We start from the raw sequence: 21,471 nt of genomic DNA, 5'->3' as shown, positions 1-21,471 counted from the left end.
CACACACACACACACACTGAAAGAAAATGGTTTTACAGAGATTCTTTACTCTATATTTGCCGTATAATTTCTGGTTTCTATAACTAAATTAAACAAAAATTTAGTAAAATAAAATAATTAAGTAATAAGGACTTAAGTCCCTTTCCAAGGGATTTTTTTGTTTTTGAGTGTATTTTATTTATAAAATAATTATAATCCTTAAGTGAACTAGAATTCAATCCCATAAGAGAGTAATTTATCAAATATTTAAAAATATGAAGAAAATCCTCATCACATGCCCAAATTCGAGTCTTTTGAGGCTGATTGAAGGAGGCGGTTGGAAGCGTAGTTATCTAGCGACGAGTCCGCAAAATGTAGAAAATAAGAGGTCTAATATTTTCGTGGATATTTATATGTGCAAAGGCATAAGAAAGACGGAAGAGATTGTGACGGGAAAGAGTGGAATCGTAACCAGCAATTAGCTTAAAATCTCATTAAACGGTGAGCGCCGTGTGGATCGCAAGAGCGCACCAAAAAACACGAAAGAGCGAAAGCGAGAGCGAGCTGGCACCACAGCGCTGTTAACACTTAACAGGAGTGACAACGCTGTTAATACATAAAAGAAGTCCCAGCGCTGTTAACACTTAACAGGAGTGACAGCGCTCTAAGCACACAACAGCGCTGTTAGCACTTTAAGCTGGCGAGTGCTGTTCTTACTTAACAGGAGTTCCAACGCTGTTAACACTTAACTGGGGACCAGCGCTGTTGGTACTTAACAGGAGTCTGGCGCTGTTAATACTGAAACGAAGTGGTAGCGCTGTCAGCCCTTAACAGAAGAGACAGCTCTGTTGACAGCTAACAGGAGTGCCAGCGCTGCTCTTAACAGAGGCCGTTCTCGGCAAGATCTGGATTCTGCTGCTATTCCGCGCTGCTGTGCTTGACTTCTCGACTTGTTGTTCCCGTTCCACTCGTGTTAACAGAGCTACCTGCGGGGTGTCCTGTGTAACAGCGGAGTCCACAGCAGTTTTCCTATAGAAAATTATCACGAAATTTGGCCTCAAAACGTACCCTAAATAATTCCAAATAGTCTCGAGAACCATCGTTCGTCGAATATACTATTTTTCTATATTTTTCTATATATTTATATATATTTTTCTATATATTTATATATATTTTTCTATATATTTTTCTATATTTTTCTATATTTTTCATATTTTTTTTCTCAGTGCCGACACAAGAGAGAACGAAAACGAGAAGAAAAACCTGAAGATGGGGAGCAAGAAATGGAGTAGCGTTTTCTTTCTGGTCAATGTCTGTGGTGGAGGGAAAAAACCGAAGCAACAGGCCAGGCCCCACATATTACCTGCAAATTACGTCAACTGTTGCTTGGGTACCCGACTCGAGGAGGGAGAAAGGAATAGAGAGCAAGAGAGAGAGAGAGAGAGAGCGACACAGAGAGTTTCGAATAAATAAGGACGACCCCTATCCAGGGGGGGAGGGGGAGGAGGGAGGGTTCGCACGAGCCACGTGACCCCCAGTGAAATGTCAGGGCACTTTTAAGAGTTCATTCAGACTGTGGCAAATTGAACGCTGAAACGGTTAATAAAGGGGCACGTGAGGGTTAAGAAATGGAGCCAAAAGAGGGGGGGGGCGGGGAGAGGGGGGCCTGCCAAAGGGAAAGCACACAAATGCCAACAGGTTGTTTTTGCTTTTCTTTTTGTTGCTTTTGCTGTTGTTTGAGTAATTGAGTCTAAAAATGCAATGCCCAGTCGGTGGAGGGTCCATGATAAGACCTCCCACTGCTCCCAGCATGTGGCTGTCTGTGTCTGTATCTGTATCTGTATCTGTGTACATGGCGTGTGTGCTAGGGCGCTTATTTATACCCCATTCGGGGGCTAACCTCATTTATAGCTCACCTTAGCAACCACAGATGTGCGGATAAGAAGTCTGTCTGCGACTTTGGCAAATGTGGAATGTGGCTGTTAATGAATTCCGAAGGCGGCGGCAACTTGAGGTCGGGCTACAAGCAACAAAGCTGAGGCCAAAGCAAAAGCAACAGCAAAAGCTTCTTTAAATAAAAGTGGGGTTTATTGAAAGCCTTTCATTCTTTTTATTGTTTAGAGGACCTTTTATTAAATTGTGTTCAAGTTTTATTTATTTTCGTTAGAGAGAGAGAGACTGCTGAAGGAGCAGAGCATCGATACATTCTCTGAGGCATGGGGCACAGTTGCAGTGTTGCTTTGAGATCGATAACTTGATATTTAAACAAATTGTGACCTAAATATGAACAAAAAGTTGAACATTAACTTTTGTGTGCTGATTTCAAGCGTCGAATTATAGAAATATTCATATCAAATGTCGTATACCTTCAACTTAAGCATTCTTTTGCCTGAATAAGTGTAATTTTTCCTTAGAAGCTAGTCGATGGCAGGGCGACCAGGTATTCGATACAGGGGATAACTATTTCTGTTGTTTGGGGAAGGAATTGAATTTGTTTTGTCATTATTTCGATTTAAATTAAACAAAACTATGCAATACAATGCAAAATATTCCCCACTGCTTTTCTTTTGCTCTTCCAAACCAATATTGGATCTTGAAATCTTAAAACAATATTCCAAAGACTATAGAATCCAAGATGTGGCATAAGGGACCAAAAAGCTGTTCTATGGCGTGGTTTTTCATGACGCTCCGCAGACATAGGGCAAGCGGGGGGTTTCAATTCACTTTTCACCTATGACTCGTCTTCTATCACGTCCCGCTGCCTGAGCTAAGTCCGTTCCAGAATCCTGCAACAAATACCAAGCCGCAGCAGAAAAGTAGTTTTTGCGCTACAAATTTCCAGTAAGAGAGTCGATTTTGTCAAAGGTTTATAAATTAATTAATTCTTCAGGCACTCAGCATTAATTTTGTAAATGAAACTGAATTTTATTTAAGAAATTTCCGGGGTTAAAGAACTCTACTGGACTACTCGAGTAATACCACTTGTAATACCCCTTTTAATTCCCCATTCCGACACGATTAAAGCCTATATATGTAGAAATGTATTTAATTTAATATAAAATAAATCAAATTAAAATTATTGCATTTATTGAGCTGACAAAATGAACAGTAATTCGATCACCACACAAATGAAATGCAAAAACATCATTGAGAATGCAGATTATGATTATTAGTGTATGCAAATTTGCAATAACAACATGACAACATTGCCATCGACGGGCGGGCGAAAGAAAGCTTTCGCCACGGCACAGCAGAGCAGAGCAGAGCACAGGACACCCGACCGACACTACAGGTGTCTGTCAGAAGGAGAAACGAGCAATACCCGAGAGAGACAGAGAGAGGGATAGAGAAAGCGAGAGAGAGAGAGCAGGCAAGTGTGGTGAGTACAGTCGCCCACAGCAAGCATCCTTGAAAACGCACTCTCTCTCTTTCTCTCTCTGTCTCCCCTCGCCCTGGCCCAAGCCATGGCAAATTGTGCGAGGACTCTGGGCAAGTGAAATCAAATCAAACTGATAACAGCCACAGCGCCAGCAGGCAGTGCGTGCCTGCGAGAGCGAGAGAGAGACACACAGATGGGACACGAAGGCCACCCGAGAGAGCGCAAAAGCACGAAACGGACCTTTCGTGGGACTCTGCAGCCGTGGATAACGGAACAGTTCGTGGCGGAGTTGCGAAAGCGTCGGTTGTGCGATACCAAAACATAACGGTACTTATCGGTGGAACAACGGTCTGTCTCCCTCTAGCTCTCCTCTGTGTGGGTGTGTGGGTGTGCGCTGTGTGTGGGTGGGAAGCCTCACTGTACTGTACTGTTCTGTTTTGTTCGAATGAAAAGCGACGGAACCCGTGCGGGCGCCATCAGCAAATTTCAATTAAAAAAGAACCCCCCCCCCCCCCCCCCCCCCCTCCCTCAACCAATTAGCCTTGAAAAACAGGCAACAACAAAATACAAAATAAAATGTCTAAAAACTCAAAATCAAAAGAATTCAAGCCAGGACTTGGGCGCCGTTGAATAACCATCGAGAAGAGCCGCGAAGAGCAGACCAGAGCCGAGCAGGCTGCGCCGTTTGGCGCCGTGTGGGCGTCTGCCCCCAAAAGTCTAAGAAATAAAACCGAAAGGACCTGTGAATATAAAAGAAATACATAAATCCCACCTAGACAGCAGCGTGGCGGTGTGCCGTCCGTCCGTCTGCCCCTTCGAGCTTTATTTACAGGTTGTTGTTGCCGCCTCGGCGATGCCCAGAGTTCGATGATGAGTGGCTGTTGTCGACATTTCAGTGGGGCAATTTCGTTTCGGAAGAAGTTCTCAATCTGTACAGAGATCGAACTCTGACGAGACTGAAGAGAAGGCTCCAGGCAGCAGAGGGAAGGACAGGCTTCGGCGACTTCGATGTGGAGGCATTTCTGTGGGGTATTTTGGGGGCTTGTTGTGTAAGGAAGAAGTTCCCAGGATGCCTGGGGGTGTACAGATCTCAAATCTCTGCCGGGAGTCTCTGTAGAGACGGTTCCAGCCAGGAGAGGGACAGACACGTCGACGCTTCGGCGATGTCTAAATTATGGCATTTCATTGGGTTTCTTTGGGTTATTTTCGTGTTTGTTTGGAAGCCTTAAAAGGCACTGTTTATCATCAGCTGGATCCTGCTTGTATATAAGATCAATTTGATCACATTTTCTTCGTATTTTCTAAATATTATGCACTACATAAATTATAGTCTTTTGAGCTCCTTGAAATGCCTCACTAAAATGCCTGTGGAATGTTTGTTCTTCAAATATATTTCTCTTTGAATTGAAATGTCTTTCTCTCAAAAATACTTGCTGCAATTTGTCATTAAAATGGTCTCTGAACCGCTTGAGACCTTAGGTTAAATCTCTCTTTCTTGGCCATCATTTATTTCATTGTTTTATCTTTTCTGCATTCATTTTTCATTTCCTACCATTTTATTGCATTTTCATCTTCTGCTCTTTTATTGCTTTAGTTGAAGTTTTTCTTCGTTTTCTTTGCTTGAAGATTTTTTCATTTCCTCTATTTTTTATATCTTAGATATTTTTTCTGCAAAGGACTTTGTTTTTCTTTCTTGAATTACAATTAAATTGTTGTGTCATTGAAAATTCACCTCTTAGGGGATTTTGTATTATTATTAAATTATAAATATTATTCAATTATAAATATTATTCAATTTTAAATATTATTCAATTTTAAATATTTCTATATTATTATATTATAAATATTATTATATTATAAATATTATTATATTATAAATATTATTATATTATAAATATTATTATATTATAAATATTATTATATTATAAATATTATTATATTATAAATATTATTATATTATAAATATTATTATATTATCAATATTATTATTTTAAATATTTTATAATTTTCTCACTATTTTAATATAATTTCTTATTCCATTGGGCGAAAGATTTCCTTCCTCTTGAGAATCGACTGTTTAGAGATTATTAAGTTTCTTCATAGGACTTCTATGCAATACTCTTTACCCTTTACCCTTTCCCCTCCCTTTCTTAACTTTCTTTTTTCATATTAAAGCCTTGCTCTTTTCAAACATTCTTGGCTTCTGCTTTATCCTTGCATTCCTCCGCTTATTACTTTTCTCTTGGCTTTAATTTGTTTCTCCAACTTTCACTTTATCCCAGTTTGGTGTTTAGTTTGTTCTTCTTCTGTTTTTTAATAATCTACTGACTTGTGCAATCCAAAAGTACTTTTTGTGCTTTCTTTTACTCAATAATTGTTGCCTTTTCTTTGTCTTAGTCTTGGCATTCTCCCATGTCCAGCTTTTCCCTGTCTTTACTCGTTCTGCTCCTCTTTTGAGGGCATTAAAGGTGCTTTGTATTCGGCAAAGGCGACTTTCTATAGCTTCCACCTCTTGGAGGGGGGGGGGGGGAGTCTCTTTCTCCTTTCCTTATCACTTGGTCATGAAAATCAAAGTCCTGCCGTGTGTCCTGTCAATGTCTAGGCCCATCTGTGCCCCTCTCTCTCTCTCTCTGGTGCTCTCTCGTGCGTGTGTGTGTGTGAAAAGTTTTCCTTCCGGTTTGCTTGGCGTATTTGGGCGCCATTTTAACTTTCAGCTTTTTTTATTTACTACAAATTGCTTTGCATTTCTGTTCCTCCATTTGTACCGGCTTCTTCTACTTTTCCACTTCTTCTGCGTTTAATGTGCCGTTGGCAATTTGTTAAGAAATAAAATTCCCCCTCCCCTCCCCTTCATGCACCACAGAAGCAATGAAATATTGTAATTAACTTTGCCTCCGGCCGCGGCGGGGCAAACCGAACGGAAATTTTATTCCATTAATGAGGCGGCGGCAACAGGTCCAACTTCCGCCTTGCCTCCAGTTCCTGCTGCCATTAGGATCCTTAATAAGCGACAGTTCACGGCTAATAAATATTCATAAATATTTAAGCTCAGCTGTTGGTAATTCCTGCCCCCTGACCTCCCTCCCTGCCACCCTCCCTGCCCTTCGAGGCCCTTGGCACATTTTACTGTATTTAAAAAGTTCTCTGGTCTATTCGAAAGTTTTCCATCAACTTCCGTTGTCCCCGTGGCCCTCCCCGTTGCCTTCATTATTAACGTTAATACAGCCACATAGAGCTCCTCGGAGATAGCTCCACTGATGCTTAGTTATGGGCAAAGTGCAGCAGTGGCCGAAAGTTGGGAATTAATTGCAAGACTCCGACTCGAGTGCAGGCATGCGATAGCCAGCATCCCCTCCCAGGAAGCAAGGGGGTCACACAATGCTGCAGCCTTGCACTCTCCGGCCATTAGAACTGGTTTGCTTTTTGGTTGGAAATTGGAAATTGGGGCTTAGAAAGCCAAAACTTGGCATTAAATATGCATTTATTGTTGCGGAGTTTTTTGGTTCTCTTTCACTGAAGATTATATTTAATTCTTTTGTATGTTTATTTGGATTTAAGTTGGGTTTATGGATGATTTAATTAGTGTTTAAATATTTAGTAGTAGAGCCAATACAGATTTCGAGCTTACAATAAAAAAAATACAGACAGTGGCGGAGTAAGGCCAAAACTTTTCAGTTTTCAAAAGTTTTTAAAAGAAAATCAATTTTAACCGATAAACTAATAAATTTTCTGCAAAATATGCCTTTTTTGTAAACAAAACTTTTTTGCATTATTTTGTAGAATTTTTTGAAACAACAAAAAAATCTTTTTAAAAAGCCTATGTTTCTGGCCATATGGGTATATCCATATAGTCCTGCATTTTATCCATTAATTTTCACATGTTTTTCTCCTTTTATGCAGCTACACTTCCCACATAAAAAAAACCAAAAAACATATTAAAGAATTTATCTAAATATCCCGGGAATTGTTTGACCATTTCATTGAAAACTTGTTCATCCGACTAAGCTCTTTTAATCCACTCCACATTTAAATATTGAACAGGCAGAACTTTCGCTCATCTCAAAAACAATAGAAAATACTTTTAAAAATCGCCAGCACATATTTCGGGTTAAATTTGTGAATATTTAGTAAATGGTAAACCGAATAAACACAGAAAGATAAAGTTGGCTAGAAATAAAGCCAATTTCCGAGCTAAAGACCAAATGGGAAAAACCCATGCCCACCCACAGACGGACACACAGATACGAAAGAACACACACAGAGACACAGACGAACAGCGGAAATATATGAAATTTAATTTAAATATTTGTATACAAATTGAACCTAAAATGGGAGCAGGCGGATGGATCCTAAGTAAATGAAATAACGAGAGACAATAAAAAGAAAAGTTCAATAAAAAGTGAGTGCGGCAGGAGATGATGAAGTGAAAAGAAGGAAATCGCTGATAACTGAAACAGACAAAAAAAAAAGGAAAAAGGAAAAAGAAGCTGTGGGAAAAGGCCACACTTTGAGGAAAACACTAAGAAAATTCCGAGTCATGATTTGAGTTTCGGTTAAAGGAGGTAAGTCCTTGGAAATGGGTAAACATTTTCTTGTGCGTTTTTTTCTTTTAGTCCTAAAAATTTTATAAATCATTAAAAAAAAACATTAATGAGAAAAATATGTACAAATTATGAAAGGTTAAAATTAATTAAGTAAAATAATTAATTATAAAATGAAAATTAGTATTATTATTTATAAATTCATAATTAATATTATTAAATCAAAATTATTATTATTAATTCAAAATTATTATTAATTCAAAATTATTATTAACTAAAAATTATTATTAATTCAAAATTATTATAAATTCAAAATTATTCATAATTCAAAATTATTCATAATTCAAAATTATTCATAATTCAAAATTATTCATAATTCAAAATTATTCATAATTCAAAATTATTCATAATTCAAAATTATTATTATTGATTACATATTATTATTATTAATTCAAAATTATTATTTTTAATTATTATTATTGATCATAAATTATTATTATTAATTCAAAATGATTGTTATTTATTATAATTAAAAAATATATTTCAGCTATAGGTTTAAATTATTCTTTGGTTTATTCGTTATCAAATGAATCAAGAAACTGATATTTTAATTATATTTAAGCGAATATTGAGCGATGAGTATCTTAATTAATGAGCTAACAAATATCCAATTACTGCCTCAAAAATTCTCCTTAAATTTCTTAAAGCATCCACAAATTCGTGGCATATTCGCCAGCAGAAGAAGAAGAAGAAAAAAACACGTGAAACCCAATTTTCATAATTCATTCAGCGGCTCCCCCAAAGGTCCCCAAAGTACAGAATAGATATTCCATTTCATCAGACGTATTAACAAAATGATGCCCAGGCCCAGTCCCTCCAGAGATTTATATTTAGGTTTCTGCATAAAAGTATATATACTCCTATGTACAGCTGTATATAGGATGCGGGGATACATAATTGAATGTGGTTAAATTATTTACTCGATGAATTTTCAGGGGCCTCGCCTTCTACCGGGGGGAGTAGCAGGGCCTTTTAACCGCTTGCTTGGCCTTTAAAGGTCGAAGCATTTAATCAAATTAAACGGCGGCTTTAAGGCCGAAGGGCTGCCGAGTCCTGCCAGGGGACTCGGCCCAGCCCCCGTAAAGTGTGCTGCAAATCCTGGCCATAAATATTTATGTCCTTACACGAGTATCTGTGTGGGCTGTTCGTTCACCTTCTCTGCACACTTGAGACTAAACAGGGGCCCCTCCCCCCCCTGTCTGTCCCTGGAAGAGGCATTGAACCAGCCTCTCTGCATATTGGTGGTATGCAACAATCGCCATGGCAACAATGAAATATCAGAAATATTAATAAACATACAAAGGCTGCTGCAGTTTTGCAATTTTCGGTGAACAATTGTTGATTTCATTTCACCCAATTTATTCGCTTCTATTTGCCAAATCCAATTTGTGTCTGCCACACACGGACACGGCTTTTGGCCACATAATAATTACGAATATTTGCCAGAAAAAAAAAAAATTAGCATAACGCAATTTTCATTTTCATTTCAATTAAATGAAATTCATTAATTATGCCTGTCAGCAGCTGAGAGATGATCCGCCCAAACAACTGGTAATTCAGGAATGAATCCATCTGCGGTGCAGCAGAAATTATAGAGTGTGAAACAAGCATGAAATTCGATTTGGAGACTTGTTGGGGATTTCGAGACAAAAACAAAGTAACAACAACAGTAGTAGATAGTTGAAGTGCCATAACTCGAAGGTCTGTAAGTTAAATTTTCCTTAATTCTAACTAAAACGAGGGGCAGCCGCCTTTAGGGGGCTTACAGAGGAGTGGAGGTCTCCTTAGGTCCAACATTTTTCTTTGGATAATAGTGGTTCGACTTATGGTTGTTCAAGGGTATTTCTGTATATTATTTCATCTAAAAAACTATTCGAAAAAGTCGCTGGTGTGTCCTTACGGGTGTAGCTCAGAGCATCGTCCATGGGGTGGACCTCCGATGAGCATTCTTTTTGGCCTGGCGCCTAGGAAGAACCTCGTTAGGTGATCATCAATGTCGACTTGTACATATTTGGACGTTGATGACCATCCAGTGGTCATCCACCAGCAGAAGGCTGTCACGCGCGGATCCCAGGCAGGCACGGAGACAATATCGTGCATATCTCCATCCCTTGGCCTCTAAATTCATGGTGTCCCAAGATCTATTGTCCAAGTCCTCTTTGAAAGCTCGTGGATATTCCTCGGGATCCCTTACTTAGGATGTGCCACACCTTGAACTATTTTGCGGCTGGGATCTTTGATGATTTCCTCCCAATGGCCTCCTTCCTAGCCTTTACCTGCGCCTTGTCTGGCTTTTCCTTAGGTGGAACGACCTCCTCCCCCCGGATATGTGGAGGAGGTGGAACAATAATCGAAATTCTAGTGTGGCTCCAACAAATCTATTAAATTGAAGCATTTCCCTGGCATTTGCAGGTCTTTCTCTGATATTGAAGCAAAGCAAAACCTTTTCATTTGCTATAATTAAACAAAGTCGCTGTCTGTGGGGATTAACAATGTTGCTCGCTCAATGCGCTTTTCCCACATCAATCAGGGCCCTCGATGGCGGACAAAAGGGGGGTTTACTGCGTGGTAGCCGGCAGAAGGGACGGAGAGGCATTACATAAGCCTACTTTGGATCGTTATGGGTGTGTGTGTGTGTGTGCATATACTTATGTGAGACAGTGTTTGTGCTTCTAGTCTGCTTATGTGCTTAGGCCTTATTAGCTGCTTATTCATTTCCAGAGTCCTCGAGTGTGTGTTTTCCTTTGGGGTAGCCCCCCCCCCCCCCTTGCAGCACTGTGGCACTTTCAGGCAAGAGACAAATGAGCAGCGACAGTGACAGCCAGACAATGTCAATGACAATAAATATTAATGACCGTCGGAACTAATAGATATTTAAATAAATGTAACACCATGGATGGTGTCATTAAATCGGCATTGAATTGTCGATGACCAGAACCACTCCCCTCGCCCCCCCCCCTCGCACCTCGCACAACTACATCCCCTCTTCCCTTGTTGGTTCTCTCTTTATTATGTGCCGATTGTTCTGCCCTAATGACCCATTTGTAGGCGGCTTTATATAATTGCCTTCCGATTGCCCAATAAAAATCCAGACAGTAAAAAAAAACACAGTACTCCATGGATTGATTGGCTTTTATGTTTTGGTAATTAAAGGAAATATGTTTTGGAGTACAATTTGCTCGAAATTGTAATGAAATTTATTCAGAAAGGGATATTAAAATGAGGAATTGAGGAACGGCGGAGGGAGACCATATAAGAGCATATATTTCCAGTGAATCTTCCATTGGTCACAAATGTATTCACTGTACTTTCTCTTTCGTCTCCACACAGCGGAGTGCCCCAGGCAGTTGTTGGAGAAAGTCAACGTGACCTGCCACAAAAGTGTTCGTTTGAGAAAGGCAACTTTTGTTGGAAACAAACAAAAAGTCACAAAAAGATGGAATCTTTTTTTTCAGACATAATTATTACTGAAATTCAACGAAAAATGACCTCAGTCCTGACCTCAGCCCTTAATTCACTTGGTAAATTTTTTTTTAATTATTTCATAATTTTTTTACCTTTAAATAAGGTCGATAAATATCCTATAAATTCCCAAGTTCTGAGAAAAATATTCACAGCTTGGTTTATTCCAATATGAAATTTTACTTAATTTATTTCCAGATCCGTGCATGTTTTACATCAAATTTAGAATAAACATTCCACAGATTATACCCTTGACTCCAATAATTTGATTATTTGTCTTAAATTGTGTTTGTTGGGCCAAGGATCCCAACAAACGATCCTCCCACCAGAATATAGGGAAAATGAGCATTTTTACGATTTTACCAGCTCAAAATCAAACCAAATGGTGATCTGGTGGGATAAGTACTGAATTTCAAACTAGGGGCTCCCCTGCTCAAGCCCTGAATATTCTTATATTTTTTGTTCCAAGTAAATCATTTTTTACGCCAACACTTTGCTTTGCCATCAGAAGCCCGTAAATCTTGCATTTTAAGACCTGGTAGAAACGTGGGTGATTGAAAAAAGATAGGGATAGAAATAGGATAGTGATGATAGTGATAACTGATGTGATACCCTACCCAACCCTACCCTCAAAGGACATCCAAGGACTTCCCTCTAGAGGCTCTAGGGCACACCACGTGCAAAAAACCGAGCCTTAACCTCCATGGCAGATGCACAGATACAATATCCCTTGACACATCTCCCTCTATAAATACCACCAGGCGAAACCGCCGAGGGCTATCTACATACATATATGGTATTTTTAGCAGCCTTTGAACATTTTAACATTTATTAAAATCCTCTATTAGAGCAATTAAAACTTTTTCTCTGTTTGCTCATCCTTTTTTTTTTTAAGGGTAAAAAATAGTTTTTTAAATTTCATTCACGCTTTGGTCGAAAAGTTTCCAAAAACCAGACGAAGTTTGGAGTTTGGTCTCCAACTAAATTCGGCAATTAGAGATGCAAGAGGGGGGCGGGGGGAAGGGTGTTCCCCCTGGAAAACACACTCAAAAAATTCAACACCTAAGCCGCAGGCTAATGAATAATCCGCGTTGCCCTGCATTTCAACTTTTCTCATTACTCAAATCTATACGTAATGTATCTGTATCTGTATCTGTGCCTCTGTATCCCTTATATATACTCGTCGTGGGGAACCTAGAGAACGAAGAGAACCCCAAATAACCGACAAATGGTCTGCCTTGCCCCGAAAATCGGCTGGGGGCGTGCATTTTTTGTAAACCGCTCGGGCAGATTCATTTGCATCTCTCCCACGGGCTCCCCGCTCCCATGGGCGTGGCTCAGTGGCTCCCTTTGTGCGAAAGTCAAACGCCAAAGAGCTGCAACAAATTTGTGCTCTCATTTTAATTTAGCTTGTATTTTTTTGCTTTAAAAAGTTCCCAGAAAAAAGCTGCTGTGGCTGCACTTAATGGTCGGAAAAGTGTGTGAAAACTAGGGGCAAAAACTAAGGCAAGGAACGTGCAGGGGGTCGAAAGGGGAATACATGAAATAGTTTTTGAAGACCTCGTTTTTTGGGGGGGTTTTGCTTTGTATTTGAAAGAAGGAAGTGAAAGCAAAATTCGCTAGAGTTTTGATCAAAATTAGCTTGCAATATCCTCGGTCCTGTGTCTTCGCAGCTGCTCCTTCCTTCTCGATGGATCCCCTGTCCTTGTTCTTGGTATCAGCCAGAACCTGCTTCTATCTAGGCAGTTCCTTCCTATGTATTATCCAAATTCACGCTGATCGGCACCCAAAACCCTGGCATTCTTTGACAGAGTAGAGTCTGGCGTGGTAGGGTCATCCTTTAGCTTGTGATTGATGCCGTTCAGCTTGGAATTGACCTTAAGTAGAACGTTGAAAGACAACATCCAGGGGGTACGTTGGATCTGTGATCTACTGGACGCAGGAAGTACTGCAGCTCGTCCTCTTTTCATGGGTGGTACCGAAATAACGAGCTCCAAAACGGATTGTTTTTATTTGAAATCTTATAACGAATACCCACAACCCGTTTATCCTTGTATAACAGCATTATTCTTAGCCAGGCACACAGTGACAATGTGTCCCTTAGCAAGGACATTAAGCTCCCACTTTAGCTCCCATTTTACGACACAATTACCGCCACTTCATCGAACAAAATGCTTAAGCGCCATCAGAGAAAAGAACTATAAAATTTCGAGGTAAAAAAGCAACAGAATAGAGGTTCAAATGGGAGACTAAGTATCCACCAGATGTCCCTCTATAAATGGGAATAAATTAAGCCCCAATATAGAGCTACAATTACGAATATTCCGCATTGATTGAATGACGAAAAACGAGTTGTATCAATTTACAGATTTGCAGATGCCACAGAAAATCAAGTATCCACTAAACCACGAGTACGTCCCCAACTTTTGAAGCCGCACAAAATTTTGGCAAACAACCACAAAATCCACTTGAAGAGCGTATCACGAGCGACAGCGAGGGCTGCAATTGAGTTGCAGCTGCAGCAAAGTGTCATCAAGTTCAGGCATAAAGTTTTACAACCGCAAACGGTGGCAGGGTGGCCGGGTGGCAGGGCACCAGCAACCTTGCAACCTTGCAACTCCGGGAGTACTATAATTATTGCTAAAGCATCCAAAAGCACCCTTAACCACAGTTGCCTGTCATTTCCAAGCACTTGTTTGACATTTAATTACACTAATTTGTATTTGTATCTGTATCTGCAATCGACACGTCGCGGCGCCCCGCCTTCTCCCCTCCCATTGAATTTTCCTCTGGTGAGTGCATATTGTGTGTGGCATATGGCAGGATTGGTTAGAAGAGGGGCAGAAGAGGGGCCAGAAGAGGGGCAGAAGATGGGGCAGAAGAGGGGCCAGAAGAGGGGCCAGAAGAGGGGTTAGAAGAGGGGTTAGAAGAGGAGCCAGAAGAGGGGCAGAAGAGGGACAGAAGAGGGACAGAAGAGGGGCAAAAGAGGGGTAGAAGAGGGGCAGAAGAGGGGTTAGAAGAGGGGCAGAACCCGTCAGAGAGTAAATCTCGGTTTTGGTGGGAGTTTATATAAATTAAACACAAATTAATTGTAGTCTAATATCCGATGGAATGCCAGGGAAATTCTATCTCTAAAATGCCTTCCGAATATCCAGAACCCTCTCGGTAATACCCAATATCCTTTGACAATGGTTTCTCGCATAACTCAACCTTGCAGGAATTTTTTAGGATTACAAATGAAAATAAATATCCAACTTTCCGCCTTGCTTGCCACGAAGCCACCTTATCGCTCGGTATCTCCGGCTTCCCTTTCACTTGCCATCTCTGCCCAAAAAAATGTAATCTTTATGGCATAAGGGGCAGAGCAGAATGCAATGTCAGGACATGCCATACCCAGCCACTCCGCCAGACACCACCTTGCACTGCCTTCGGGCTAAAGACATCAAACGCAGCTGCTCCTCCGCCTCCTCCTCCTCCGCCTCCCCCTCGAGCTGGCTGCTGCTCTGCGCTGCTCTTGATTCCTCCTCGAGCTGTTCGTGTCCTTAGTTTCATTTTTTGGATGGAGCATTCCTTCCGCCATCTTCAAATTGTGTTTTCTAGTGCATTTTTCCGCATGAAGTGCTCGAGAAAAAAGACCAACAAAATGGCGGGTAAAAACCTACAAAGCAAAGGCAATATTGGACAACATTTGTCAACAGTTTATAAGTACAGCTACAATTTATTGTTCCTATTGTTTCTCGTTTCTACTACCCTGCCTTCTCTTTTTTGCCGCTGGAAATATATTGCTTTTATTTCTGGGGGATTTAAATACCTTTTCTTTAATGTTTCTACTGTTTTCTGTAGCTTTTTACTGCTCTTTTTTGCTGCTCTTATGACCCTGTCTTTATTTATTTCGAACAGGGATTTGTGATAAAAAAAATAATAAATAAATATAAACAAAAAAATTATATAAATAAATAAAAAAATATATAAATAAATAAAAATACAAATAAATAAAAATACAAATAAATATAAATACAAATAAATATAAATACAAATAAATATAAATACAAATAAATATAAATACAAATAAATATAAATACAAATAAATATAAATACAAATAAATATAAATACAAATAAATATAAATACAAATAAATATAAATACAAATAAATATAAATACAAATAAATATAAATACAAATAAATATAAATACAAATAAATATAAATACAAATAAATATAAATACAAATTAAAATAACTAAAAATAAATAAAAATACAATTAAATAAAAATACAATTAAAGAAAATACAATTAAATAAAAATACAATTAAATAAAAATACAATTAAATAAAAATACAATTAAATAAAAATACAAATTAATAAAAATACAATTAAATAAAGATAAAATCAAATAAAAATACACTTTAAAAAAATACAATTAAATTAAATTAAATTAAATTAAATCAAATTAAATTAAATACAAATAAATATATTAAAGATATTGGAAAGGTCGAAAGGTCGCCTGCCCCTTGGGTCTGCTAAGAGTCTAAACAAGAGTTTTTCAATCAAACTTTGACACTTTTCCCATACGGTTGCAGGACGCTTCCCTGTTTTCTGTTTTCCTGCCGTCACATATAATCGCTGCAACACTTTTGCAGCTGTTTCTGCCCCTTCTGTAGCATGTAGCACACACGCCTGTCTCTTCTACGAGGCGGCTTAACTTATTAAAAAGCCAGTGAAAAAACACTTGCACCTGTCTAAAGTTTCAACCGGCTGCGGCATGTGGCATGCGGCATGATACGAAAGAGTAAACTTTTTCTATGGATATAGGCTAAATTACTTCCTCGTTTGTGGCAGAAGCGCAAACAATATTTGAGCTTTCCCGGCTGACGCAACCCCCCCCCCCCCTGTCCACCCACCGTCCCCCCTCCTGGTCAGTGGCTTTATTTTTAGATCCTTCGCATACGCCTTTCATCGCATAAACTATCTCTATGCCTTTTGGGACCTTTTCATAAACACGTTTTTATCTGCTTTACACATTTGTGCGTCTCCCCCCTCTCCCTCCCTTCCTCCCTCTCTCGAAATGGGGCAACCGACTCAAAGGAGGGTCAAGCGTCCTTTAAGCTGCTTTTTGGGGGGGGGCGGTTGCTGCCATTAAAAGCTCCCTTTATAACACCCCTCATCCCCTCCAAATCCCCTTCCCTTCCTATCAGCTCAACAATTGAGAATTTGAGCAACATTTTGCTGATTTTGTGAGTTTTCTTTGTCATTGATTTTCGATCATAATAATTTCATGTGCTTTATGTGGTGGAAAGCAGACGCCGAAAACCCGCCCCCGCCCTCGCCCCCACCATCGCCAGAAGGTTTCCCAGGCAATCCATTGGCAATGCATTTATCCCGCACATTCCCGTTTGATGAGTAGATTCCCTGTGCTCTGATTTGATTTTTATGATTTTCTGCTTGTCTCCCCTCCCTCCCTCCCCCTCCACAGCTCTGTCTGGCCCCTGGCTTCCCTTATTTCTTATTGTTTGTTTTCTCTTTTATGACTTTATAATGTGGATATTACGCGTACGTGCAGATATAGCGAATATAGCGAATGTATGCATAATTCCGTGATGCGGTAATGTTTATTGAGAAACGGAATCATTCAGAAAGAATGAAGAAAAAGCAAGGAGGGTAGAGAGACGATGCGGGGGCTGGCAGGGCGTAAACTGGTGGCAATCGAGTAACAATTGCTAATCTGTAAACATATTTACATCTCCGAACTCCGTTGAACACAGAGAAAAAAGCACTAAAAACTGAAAAGTTATGCGTGCGTATGTATGAACATCTGTTACGATTCATTGCTAGAAGGCAAGCAAAAGTATGTACATATGTGTGTATGTGTGTGTAGAACCGATTGTGATGCCTGCGAAGATCAGCTCGAGATTCATCAAGGCAAGGGCTAACGACAGCGAGAGAACGAAAAAGAACGACCGAGGCAGAGCGCTTAAGCAGGTTCGGCTGTAGATAAGCCGGGAACGAACGATGGACAGAGCGCGAGAGAAGCGCACGAACGAAGAAGGTGGATAGAGAGGCGCAAAAGCATATGCGGTAATTATCTGCTACTGTGGGCAGTGCAAATAGCGAAAAATATTCGTTCATTTACGTTACGCTGCACCTCTGGCTCTTGTTTAAGGAATTCGTTGACTAATTTCGAGCTGAGAAACCAAACAAAAAAAAAAACATATCTGATCTTAATGTGTTTCGTATATCAAATAAATATATTTCTTGAGCTTCAATTACATTAATTTATATTTTAATTAAATTTCTTTCCCACAAATTTAATATAATATATACATATTTATTTAAAAGTGTTTAATATTTAAATTAAATGTGTCCCATTTTAAAAAGACATTGAAAACATTTTAAATCAAAGGGAATTTTATTTAATGTCATATTTAAACTAAATATGGCTGTGTTTCTTCAAGCTCATTAGAGCTCAAGAGACAATATATTTCCATAATAATTAACAGTTATTTTAAATATTGCAATTTTCTTTTATTATATTAAAGGCAAAGACTGCGTTTAGCTCTAACCAGAGTTTATATAGATACACTTTTGGGACACGAGTTTAGTAGACAAATAAGGAGATGCTATGGCATTAATAGTTATGCCTTAAAAGGCTTAAAGTTACTGCAACTGATATCAAATAATGCCCGATTTACGCATTAAGTTTGCCCGAATATAGGCAGAAACTATTGTAGTCCTTGAAGCCCCTTCCGCTCAGACGAACACGGGGGGTAGCACTGCTTATGTTTGTGCTGAAAAGTTGACTAAAATACAAACACATGGCTGAGAACACAAGAAACTACAGACCTTGGTTAACGTAGGCCATCGTGGGTAAGGTTATCCTCGACTCCTTGTTCCCTTTTCCCGAAACACTGATACTGATAATCGAAAAACCAAACTAATTTGTGTGCGTGTGCGTGTGTGGGTGTGGGTGGGGCGGGGGGCGGAAAGTTGATCCATGTCGAATCCAATGTTCAATCAAGTCCAGAACATTATGCAAAACACATGACAGGCAAACGGCAAACAGCTTAAGGAACAACCAACAACCGACCGACCGACTGACAACTTCACTTATTCCAGTCGAGTTGTGACGTTTTGACCCGCAGGCTGAGTGGCTGAGAGGGGGCTGAGAGAGCCCCGATTTGTCCCACTCAAAAGGAGAAACTCAGCCAAAAGAAAAGCCGAGTGAAAGGCGTTGAAACGTCTCGTCTCGTTTCGTTCAACGAAAATGAAATGGCCAAAAAAACGAAAACCGAAAACCGCAGGCAAATCAGAGGCAGAAGGAAACTCATTAAATTAATGCAGGCCTCAGGAGATTTTCCCTCCTCACGGCCCACTCCCCCAACCCAGAATTCGTGGAAAAAGCCTCTTTAGCGGCGAAAGAAAAATTGTCCCAAAGATTTGAAATGGTTGATAGGCGGGCCCCGAAATGATTGGCAGAACTGGAGCCTTAGCCGGCGGCTTAGTTTTCGATAGTGATAGCAGGACAGGGCAGCATTTTGCCAGTAGATTATCCATGCAACATGCAAAGTGGCAGCGGGATTTCCATTTCAGATGTCTGCCAATCGAGGAAAGAGGCGGGCCAGATAAACCAATTTGTTGGCAGCTATTAAACGATTGTTCTTTTCCCAGTCCCAGTCCCAGTCCAGGAAGAGCTCTTCGTCCGAGTCCTTTTCTATCTCGTATTTCGTTAAACAAACACCTGACCAGCCCACATTTATGTTCCTACATTTTTGACATTTCCCAAATTGGGAAAACATAAATTCTTTATGCATAAAATAAAAGGGGGTCCAAAGCCAGGCCAAGCCGAAAAATGTAAATGGAAAATACAACAAATGCGACACACGAAAAACCAAAGTTTATGAAACGTTCAAAGCAAATATTCTCTGCTGGGCACATGTATAATTACACTAGTCAGCACGAAACAAGCTGCCAGGAAAATAAAAGAACATTTTTGGAAAATTTTAAAGCTTTTGGAAAATTCATTCGTTCATATTTTCATGTTTTAGACAAAGGGATTAGAAGGATAGGGGATAGGGATTTTGAGAGATATTAGGATTTTAATTAACAGTAGATTTACTTTGTAAATATTCGGTTAAAAATGTTTTCTTCAAAGAATATATAAATTAAAAATAAATTAAAAATAAAAAAAAAATAGAAAAAAAATAGAAAAAAATAAAATAATACTAAAAAAAATTATAAAAAAAAATAATAATAAAAAAAATAATAATAAAAAAAAATAATAATAAAAAAAATAATGATAAAAAAAATAATAATAAAAAGTAAATAAGCATAAATAAATAAAATAGATATAATAGATAGATAGATAGATCTAAGAGATAAAATACCATATATACATTTTAAAAAACAAAATAATTTAAAAACTTTAAATGACGAAGAAAACATTAAAAAAAAATATATTGATAATAATTAATACAAAATTCTGGTTAAATCTGATTATTGTAACCAGAATAAAGAAAACAATTTCAAATTACAATTCTCTAATTCCGCTCCTCAATTCTCCCCCTACCTCTCACACAGAGTAGCTTAGCAGTGAATGTACAGGCACTTGAACCTTAATTCCCAACGTTTCGACTGGTTTTCTCTCGTGCCAAACTAATAATTCACGAAATCAAAGACCCCCCAATCAAGTGAGAAGAGCTTTATAGTCGCAAAACCAAGAGAGGAAGGCTTAGAAGGCTGAAACGAGTAATCGTTTTCCAATCAAGCTCAAGCACAGCACAGCAAGGCTCGGCACAGACTTTTGCTGGTGAGTGTCGTGTGTTGTGTGCATGTTTTGGATGTGCATGCACTGGCAGGAGTACGAGTACGAGTACGGGTCCTGCTTACTGGTACGTTCTCCTCTCATAACCAACGTCCGACACAGATTTAGAGGGACTTTCGTTTTTGCTCCTGCTCCTGCTCCTGCCCGTGCCTGTCCTTCTCCCTCTGATGCTCCTTCTCCGGCTCGTGTTTATTTTTGCTTGCAAATAAAAAGGATCAACAACAACTGCCCTGCCAGCCCTGTTCAGCAGCAGCAGCATTTTCGCTTACATGTCTCTTTTCCTCCTTCTTTTTTTCTGGTTTTTGGGTTGAGTTGACTTCTGTGGGGGTTTATTTGTGAGGGAGCCCCGCACGGCTGCTCTCTGAACCCTTTCACAGCTTCTATGAAGCTCTCCTCCAGCCACAACCCCTCCAGCCAGCCAGCCATCCATCCACTCAATCCTTTGCATATTGTCCATTTTTCTTCAACATCGCTGCCTCTCTCTGGGTCGGGGGGGGTATTTTCATATGGTTCGCTGCTTAGTCATGCTCATGATACGCGAAAAACGGCGACTCGTACTCGCACTCGTCCTCGTCTATGGAGGGAGGCAGAATTTTCCAACTGTAAACAATAAATACTCGCACATGGAGCCACCGACCCCCGCCCCCGCCCCTGCCCCTGCCACTGTGGGTGGAATCATAATGATGCATCATCCTCCTCCTCCTCATCATCATCATCGTCATCGTCATAATCCACATGCTGTCGTCGTCAGTCAAGTTCAAATGGCTGGCAAATTTTTTTTGTACACATTTACCATATACCAACAAATGGCTAATACGTCGAGAAGTGGCTTATACGTGGCGTATAGCCCATATGAGAAATGTACAAAGGATAATGGAGAGTCCGCATATATGGGAGTTGGATGGACAAACAAGTTATTGAGGAGGTTATTCAGGAGATACAATTGTTCTTAATGGCTATACCAGATGCTACTAAATGTCTCTCCCATTTGTTCATATTTCTTTTTTTTTTTAGTTGTAGTTTTGGATAGAAAAATCGAAAAAAAAAATGTACAAAATCAAGCAATGATTAAATTATTGGTACAAATTATTTTCTTTCTGAAAATCGCAATAGAAAAGCTGTTGAAACAGCTGTGAACTGAAAAGTTGTGCTGTGCCAACACTTGACGAATTATTGACGAATGCTGAACTGTTTAACAGATCTTAAAATCGCTTCTTATACATTTTTATAATTT

General features: G+C 39.4%; 1 protein-coding gene across 1 annotated transcript in view; it reads left to right on the top strand.

The window, feature by feature from the left end:
- Nucleotides 1–3,618: 3,618 nt before the first annotated feature.
- Nucleotides 3,619–21,471, top strand: part of LOC4817323 (probable G-protein coupled receptor CG31760) — a 38,925-nt gene continuing 21,072 nt past the window's right edge. The window contains exons 1-2 of the mRNA XM_033379587.1: nt 3,619–3,706; nt 7,697–7,920. The gene's annotated coding sequence lies outside the window, so the exon portion shown is untranslated. The remainder of the gene's footprint in view (nt 3,707–7,696; nt 7,921–21,471) is intronic.

Source organism: Drosophila pseudoobscura, chromosome 4 (genome assembly GCF_009870125.1).
Source record: "Drosophila pseudoobscura strain MV-25-SWS-2005 chromosome 4, UCI_Dpse_MV25, whole genome shotgun sequence".
Lineage (NCBI taxonomy): Eukaryota > Metazoa > Arthropoda > Insecta > Diptera > Drosophilidae > Drosophila > Drosophila pseudoobscura.
Note: the sequence above shows the minus strand (reverse complement) of the source record. Positions and strands in the feature narration are given on the sequence as shown.